Source organism: Bubalus kerabau, chromosome 13 (assembly GCF_029407905.1).
Source record: "Bubalus kerabau isolate K-KA32 ecotype Philippines breed swamp buffalo chromosome 13, PCC_UOA_SB_1v2, whole genome shotgun sequence".
NCBI lineage: Eukaryota > Metazoa > Chordata > Mammalia > Artiodactyla > Bovidae > Bubalus > Bubalus kerabau.
In genome coordinates this window covers 83,650,187-83,657,946 of record NC_073636.1, presented here as the reverse complement: position 1 = coordinate 83,657,946, position 7,760 = coordinate 83,650,187, and the positions used below count along the sequence as shown (strand labels likewise).

The 7,760-nt window shown below is 43.0% G+C and overlaps 1 long non-coding RNA gene across 1 annotated transcript; it reads right to left on the bottom strand.

Annotated features, from left to right (window-relative positions):
* Positions 1 to 465: 465 nt before the first annotated feature.
* Positions 466 to 6,860, bottom strand: LOC129625151 (uncharacterized). Its single transcript, XR_008701285.1, has 3 exons — positions 6,682 to 6,860; positions 932 to 1,060; positions 466 to 813 (listed from the first exon to the last, which is right to left on the bottom strand). It is a non-coding gene; the product is annotated as an uncharacterized LOC129625151 (long non-coding RNA).
* Between the last annotated feature and the right edge of the window lie 900 nt (positions 6,861 to 7,760).

Below are 7,760 nucleotides of genomic sequence, written 5' to 3'. Positions count from 1 at the left end.
CTCCAGTGCTCTCGCCTGGAAAATCCCATGGGCGGAGGAGCCTGGTAGGCTGCAGTCCATGGGGTCGCTAGGAGTCAGACACGACTGAGCGAATTCACTTTCACTTTTCACTCTCATGCATTGGAGAAGGCAATGGCACCCCACTCCAGTACTCTTGCCTGGAAAATCCCATGGACCGAGGAGCCTGGTGGGCTGCAGTCCATGGGGTCACTATGAGTCGGACACAACTGAGCGACTTCACTTTCACTTTTCACTTTCCTGCATTGGAGAAGGAAATGGCAACCCACTCCAGTGTTCTTGCCTGGAGAATCCCAGGGACGGGGGAGCCTGGTGGGCTGCCGTCTATGGGGTAGCACAGAGTCAGACACGACTGAATCGACTTAGCAGCAGCAGCAGCAACAGGTTTATTAACTGATGAATCGGTTACAAATTTTCATACTGCAATGTAATCACTGCTTAACATACTTTAATTTAAAAAAAGAAAAAAACCCACTTTCTGGGGATGTCAGCAGGAGTCAGTCTCTTATGACTTTGTAACGGGTGGATATCTGTTGATTCAAAGATGTACTATCCATCACCGTCTCTGAAACATTTGCAGACCCACCCCTCCATCTTCAGTTCCTACAGCTTAGACGGAGGCCTGGGTCTGCTCATCAGCGTGACGTCACATCCCTGACCGGTGTGAAGGATCCATGATGGACACAGGATCCAAGACATCCCGTCTCAGAGAAAGGTGGGCTCTGTGCTGACATCCGGGGAACCGTGTTCTGTTTTGCCCTGGACTGGCTAGATGCCTCCACTTTGAACCTGAAACTGATACCAGCAAAGTAGAGGAGAGATGGAGAGAAATGTACTTGTGATGATACCATTTCTGCCTCTGACCAATCCCAGTCTTAGAGCAGTCTCACCTGTGGCCTCTAAAATTACTTACGCAGTAGTAATTTTGGCTTTTAGTCAGGTTGGGCTCAGTTTTCTGTCTCGTGTAATCAGATGTGTCTGATTGATTATTGCATATATCCCATCTAAGACTTCCCAGGTGGCTCAGTGGTAAAGAATCCATCTGCCAATGTAGGAGACACAGGAGACATGGATTAGATTCCTGGGTCAGGAAGATCCCCTGGAGAAGAAAATGGAAACCATTCCAGTATTCTTGCCTGGGAAATTCCATAGGTAGGGGAACCTGGAAGACCACAGTCCATGGGATTGCAAAAGAGTCAGACACCACTGAATGACTGAGCATGCATGCAAGAAGGGGACACCCTGTCTCAAGTGGAGGATGCTGGGGCACAAAATGAGCTGTGGACTTCCAATCTGCACACCTACCTGTGACTCTCGGCTTCATCCTCTATTAGTCAGGTAACCTTGAACTAGTCCCTTCATCACTCAGAATCTCTTTTTCTATTTCTAATGGCAGAAAGCAAAGAGGAACTAAGAGCCCCTTGATGAAGGTAAAAAAGGAGAGAATGAAAAAGCTGGCTTAAAGCTCAACATTCAAAAAATGAAAATCATGGCATCCAGTCCCATCATTTCATGGTAAATAGATGCGGAAACAATGGAAACAGTCACAGACTTTATTTTCTTGGGCTCCAAAATCACTGCAGACAGTGACTGCAGCCATGAAATTAAAAGACGCTTACTCCTTGGAAGGAAAATTATGACCAACCTAGACAATGGCACCCCACTCCAGTACTCTTGCCTGGAAAATCCCATGGATGGAGGAGCTTGGTAGGCTGCAGTCCATGGGGTCGCTAGGAGTCAGACACACTGAGCGACTTCACTTTCACTTTTCACTTTCACGCATTGGAGAAGGAAATGGCAACCCACTCCAGTGTTCTTGCCTGGAGAATCCCAGGGGCGGGGGAGCCTGGTGGGCTGCCGTCTATGGGGTCACACAGAGTCGGACATGACTGAAGCGACTTAGCAGCAGCAGCAGCAGACAGCATATTAAAAAGCAGAGACATTACTTTGTCAACAAAGGTCCATCTAGTCAAAGCTATCGTTTTTCCAGTAGTCATGATGGATGTGAGAGTTGGACTATAAAGAAATCTGAGCACTGAAGAACTGATGTTTTTGAACTGTGGTGTTGGAGAAGACTCTTGGACTGCAAGGAGATCAAACCAGTCAATACTAAAGGAGATCAGTCCTGAATAGTCACTGCGAGGACTGATGCTGAAGTTCCAATACTTTTAGCACCTGATGCAAAAAGCTGACTCAGTGAAAAAGACCCCGATTCTGGGAAAGACTGAAGGCGGGAGGAGAAGGGGCGGCAGAGGGTGAGACGGCTGGGTGGTGTCAGCAGCTCAATGGACTCGCGTTTGAGCAGACTCCAGGGGATGTTGAAGGACAGGTAAGCCTGGTGTGCTGCAGTCCATGGGGTCACAAAGGGTCAGACACAACTTAGAAGCTGAGAAGCAATAGTCATGTGACCTGGAACTGGTCCCTTCATCACTCAGAATGTCTTTTTTGATTTCTATAAAACACGGACCTAAAAATCCAGTTCTCTGATGTTGAAGGTAATGGGAGGGACACATTACTACAAGGAAGAATTTTGAGATGAGCAAAGAACTGCATGGATAGAAGGATTCTTATCTACAGTTTAAGTCAACTAGGATAGTAAGATACTGTGTCTCTCAATCCAAGCATTTTCTTTAACCGAGGTGCTGAAGTATTGCTGAGCACTTTAAAGGCTTCAATTTGACCCTGTGCTTTCCAGGGAAATAGGAAGACCACGATGATGTTTATCTTATTCTGAAATAAACCAACATTTCCTGTTTCCATTATTCACTTTACAGGAAGCGCAGCATTTATTTGCACCTGCAATTAGGAAGCTTAAAAATCTAAGCCTCAACATTGTGCTCTATTGAAATGAATGTCAGCCTTTATGTAGAGAAAGGAAGACTAAGACAAGTTTTCTGAGTCACAGGTGAGTAAGTAATTATGTTACAACTCATTTTGAGAAATGGCACCTGTGAGGTTCTGAAACAATATAAAAATAACACACAATCTGGATTGAAATTAAGGTGTGGCAAATCAACTTAAATATTTCTCACATACAAAAAAAAAAAAAAGCCCCCAACTACTGCCACTCATTAAATTGTTCTCTTTTGAAAGGAGAATAGCGGGCCTTTCTTTGATAGACAACTATTCAGCTGACTAACTAGGGAATCACTGTAGATGCCACTTGTCGAGAGTTTGTCTGAAATTTTAGCGCCCACTCAAAAGTATATATAGATAAAGGGCTGCAAGTCCTATAAAGTGACTGCCCCTAGGAGATGTGTACGTGGTGTTGTTAACTGGCATGTATCACATGTTCCAGCCCCATGCACTTATTCCCCAAAGCAGATTTGCCATCTGAAGTGCATTTCTTGTTGTTTAGTCTCTGAGTCATGTCCGATGCTTTGGTGACCCTCCAGGCTCCTCTGTCCAAGAGATTTTCCAGCAAGAATCCGGGAGAAGGCTCCCATGTCCTTCTCCAAGGGGTCTTCCTAGCCCAGGGACTGAACCTGAGTCTCCTGCATTGGCAAACAGGTTCTCTGCCACTTCACCACCAGGAAAGCCACATGTGGTGGGTGATGCTCCTTATTCAGTATCAGGTCACATGCTGATTATCTCTTCCAGAATCACCCCAGTAGACACACCCAGAACAACGCTTCACTCTCCATCTGGGAAGCCTTTATTTCAGTCAAGTTTTATAAACTGTTATCTTTTTCCTAGTCTTCCTCAAAGACACCCAGGTTTTTGTTCGTTTGTTCGTTTTTACCAGGATAGCAGTTCATCAGGGGAAGGAAATAATGAAACATTTTGCGGATTATTGGCACGGACTCTGAACTGATACTGATTTCAGAAGACCCCAAACATCACTGTGGACCACTGGTCAGATCAATGGAATTTTAGCTCTGGTTCATCTCACAGAAGGTCCAGAGGTTCCCCTAACCTACTCTGCGCTTGTCTCCCCAGGTGCAGAAAGCGTAATCAGAATAGACAAACTTAGTTGCTGAATTCTCACACTGCTTCCCTGCATGGGAAACAGGGGCTCTTATGGCAGAAAAGGCCACGTGGAAGCCATTAGAACTGCCTCAACAGAAAACGGTAAACCTAAAGCAACACTGCAGTGCTGGAGGGTCGCAGAGCTGAGGGCTGCAATCAGCGCTTGAAAGACGCAGGACTGGTGATCCCCACCACACCCTTGTTTAACAAGCTTTCCTTGTTTTCTACGGCAGATCACACAACTTCTCAGCCTTCATGATCATGTGAGCCAATTTCTATAATAAATTTCTCTCTCTCTCTCCCTGGGAGAATGCAGATTTATACAATTCATCAAGGACTTGCTTTTGTTTTTTTTTTATAGAGTTAAAATTCTGACTGTCACGTATTAGCTATGTGATCTTGAGTAAGACACTTAGTTATCACAAGTACAAAATGTCTCTGTAGTGTCTATTGCATGGTAGGCGAAAATGACATAGCATGGGAAGCATTTGAGACATCATCCAGCACAAAATAAGCAGAAGCATACACACGTGCACAGGCACACACACAATGTCAGCTCTTATTTTCAGTCTATGATTAATTCCAGAAAATTAGAAAGTTATAAAAATGTAAGAAAAAAAATCATGCAGAATTCTAGATCCAGAGATTCCAACATACAATATTTTGCTCTTAGAAGTATTTAAAATATTACTAAGTTTAAAAAATTAGCCAAACTGGGATTGTAGTGAAGAGCGTGTTCATAGCACGTCTACTGTATCATGGCCTATTTCTTTGAAGCATGCTACAATATGGCTATACGCGTGTTCATCATCTGTTGTTCCGTCACTCAGTCACGTCCGACTCTTTGCAACCCCATGGACTACAGCATGCCAGGCCTCCCTGTCCTTCACTATCTCCCAGGGCTTGCTTAAACTCATGTCCATTGAGTTGGTCATGCCATCTAGCCATCTCATCCTCTGTCGTCCCTTCTTCTCCTGCCTTCAATCTTTCCTAGCAACAGGGTCTTTTAGAAACAGTGAGTCAGCTCTTGGCATCAAGTGGCTAAAAGTATTGGAGCTTCAGCATCCGTGCTTCCAATGAATATTCAGGGTCGATTTCCTTTAGGATTGACTGGCTTGATATACTTGCAGTCCAAGGGACTCTCAAGAGTCTTCTCCAGCACCACAGTTTGAAGGCATCAGTTCTTCGGCACTCAGCCTTCTTTATGGCCCAACTCTCACATCCGTACAGGACAACTGGAAAAATCATAGCTTTGATTATATGGACCTTTGTCAACACAGTAATGCCTCTGCTTTTTGTACGCTATCTAAGTTTGTCACAGCTTTTCTTCCAAGGAGCAAGCGTCTTTTCATGGCTGTAGTCACCATCTGCAGTGATTTTGGAGCCCAAGAAAATAAAGTCTGTCACTATTTCCAGTTTTCCCCCATCTATTTTCCATGAAGTGATGGGACTGGATGCCATGATCATCTTTTTTTAAATATTGAGTTTTAAGCCAGCTTTTTCACCTTCATTAAGGGGCTCTTTAGTTCCTCTTCGCTTTCTGCCATGAGGATGGTGTCATCTGCATATCTGAGGTTATTGGTATTTTTCCTGGCAATCTTAATTTCAGTTGGTGCTTCATCCAGCCTGGCATTCTGCATGATGTACTCTGCATAGAAGTTAAATAAGCAGGCTGACAATATACAGCCTTGACGTACTCCTTTTCCCATTTGGAACCAGTAATTGTTCCATGTCCAGTTCTGTGTCTAAAATTTTCATCATGCTATATAAAAAAATAAGTGATTTAAAGAAAAATGGGTCTCCTATGAAATATGTATTTATCTTTAAAATAACTGTTTAAAAGATAACACCTAATCTCTCATGAGAATAATGCCTCATGAGAATAATAATCCCTCACGAGAAAATGTCATTATTCACATTTTTATAAACAGCTTCCATTTTTTTTCTGAGTACACACATATTTGCATTTTTTAAGAAAAACAGTATCAGAATATACATTCTATTTTGCAGTCTTTTTCTTTTTCAAAGATTATACTTTGTCCCTCTTTTCATATAAATAATCATACTTCTATAACATTACTTTTTATAACTGTACGATGTTCCCTTGTGTGGATATACTATAATTTGCTCTAAAAAATTATCTGTAATTGAAGATTTAGGCAGTGGAGCATAGTGACTAAAAACAGAGGCTCAGGAATCAGAGGAACCCGTCTTCAAACCTCAGCTCCATTCCTTGCATTTTGGTGCCACGTACAGATCCTACCTCCGCTGTGAATCAGTCATAGTTTCCTCTGCTTTAAAAATATTGGACTCTGAGATAACCATTTCTACCTCATAGACTTGTTCTGAAAATTAAAAGAGAAACTGTATGAAAAGCACTCAGCACAGTGGATAACGTGTTTAAATGCAATTTACCTTGTGTTATCATTCGTTTATTGTTATTATCATTATTATTTCTGGCTTAGAATGTGGGGGTATAAGATAGAATAAAACAACACAACACATACGGGAAACAAATGCTTCTCCTTTGGGGGAATCCATGGCTAATATGATGAAGTGTCTACTCTGTCCCCCATACGGTTCTAAGTTCTCTGAACGTATATTCATTCTATTTTCTTAAAAAGCACATTATTATTAATTTCATGTTACAGATGAGAACACTGAAGCATGGTGGTCCTCGGTAACCTGTCCTACCTGACCCGTGGCAGAGTCATGATTCACACCCGCTTGATCTTTCTTGGGAGCCCATGTTCTCTTTTCTTGCGTCGGGGCACACCGCATGGCCCAGGGGACCTCAGATCGCCCGTCAGAGGTCACACCCAGTCCCCTGCACTGGAAGGCAGATTCTAAACCACTGCCCCCAGGGAAGTCCCTGGAACCTACGTTCTTAATGACTAATTTCCACTAGCTTCCAAAACAAAAGTTCCAGTGATCATTATTTCCCAAACCTAAACCTGGCCTGGTCTAGTTTGTTCAATATTCCACTTTGGCCCCTGAATTTTTGCCAGGAATGGTATAAAGCTATATTATAAATAAATAAAAATAAATAAATAAAACAATTGGAAAGGACAACAAGAGAAAATAAAATTGAATTTTGATTACAACCACATTTATAATCTATTTAACATAGTGGTTGCACATATACTAATACCTTTAATCTTCACAAGGGCCAGATAAGCTTTTGTTATCATTTCTCTGACAGATGAAGAAACGAGAATGGGAGGGGCTGACTGTCTTTCTCAAACCAGCACAGCCAATGGAAGTAGAGCTGCGATTTGAGCCAGGACTTAACAGGACATCAACACTGACCCTCATTTGTTACCCATCCATGGACTAGCACCTGGCATATGGTGGCTACAGGTTTGGCCCATCAGGAACGTGGAAAGCCCTGAATCCAACTAAAGACTGGAAATATTTTCTCCAGAGTCAGTGGTTCTTCACACAGCTAAGAAGCTTTCTTGACAGGCTGGCATCACTTTAGATCAGAAATGGTGGCCTGTAGCCACTGGTCATTTATTTAGTCAACAGATATGTTTTTGAGCTCCTAAAATGTGCAAAACATTGGCTCCAGGAAGAAAGAACACAGACAGGGTCCCTGAGGGCAGGCAGCATGTATTCCAGGGATGGACGCATCCCTAGACACCCGAGTTCAGCAGGATGTAATTTGCAGAATTTAATATCTGTGTAATGAGTACATTGGCTTTATTTTGGGAAGTGTGAACAAAGCTGAGAGCCAGAGAGGATGGTGGCGACTAGAGCCTGACAGGTTCGCA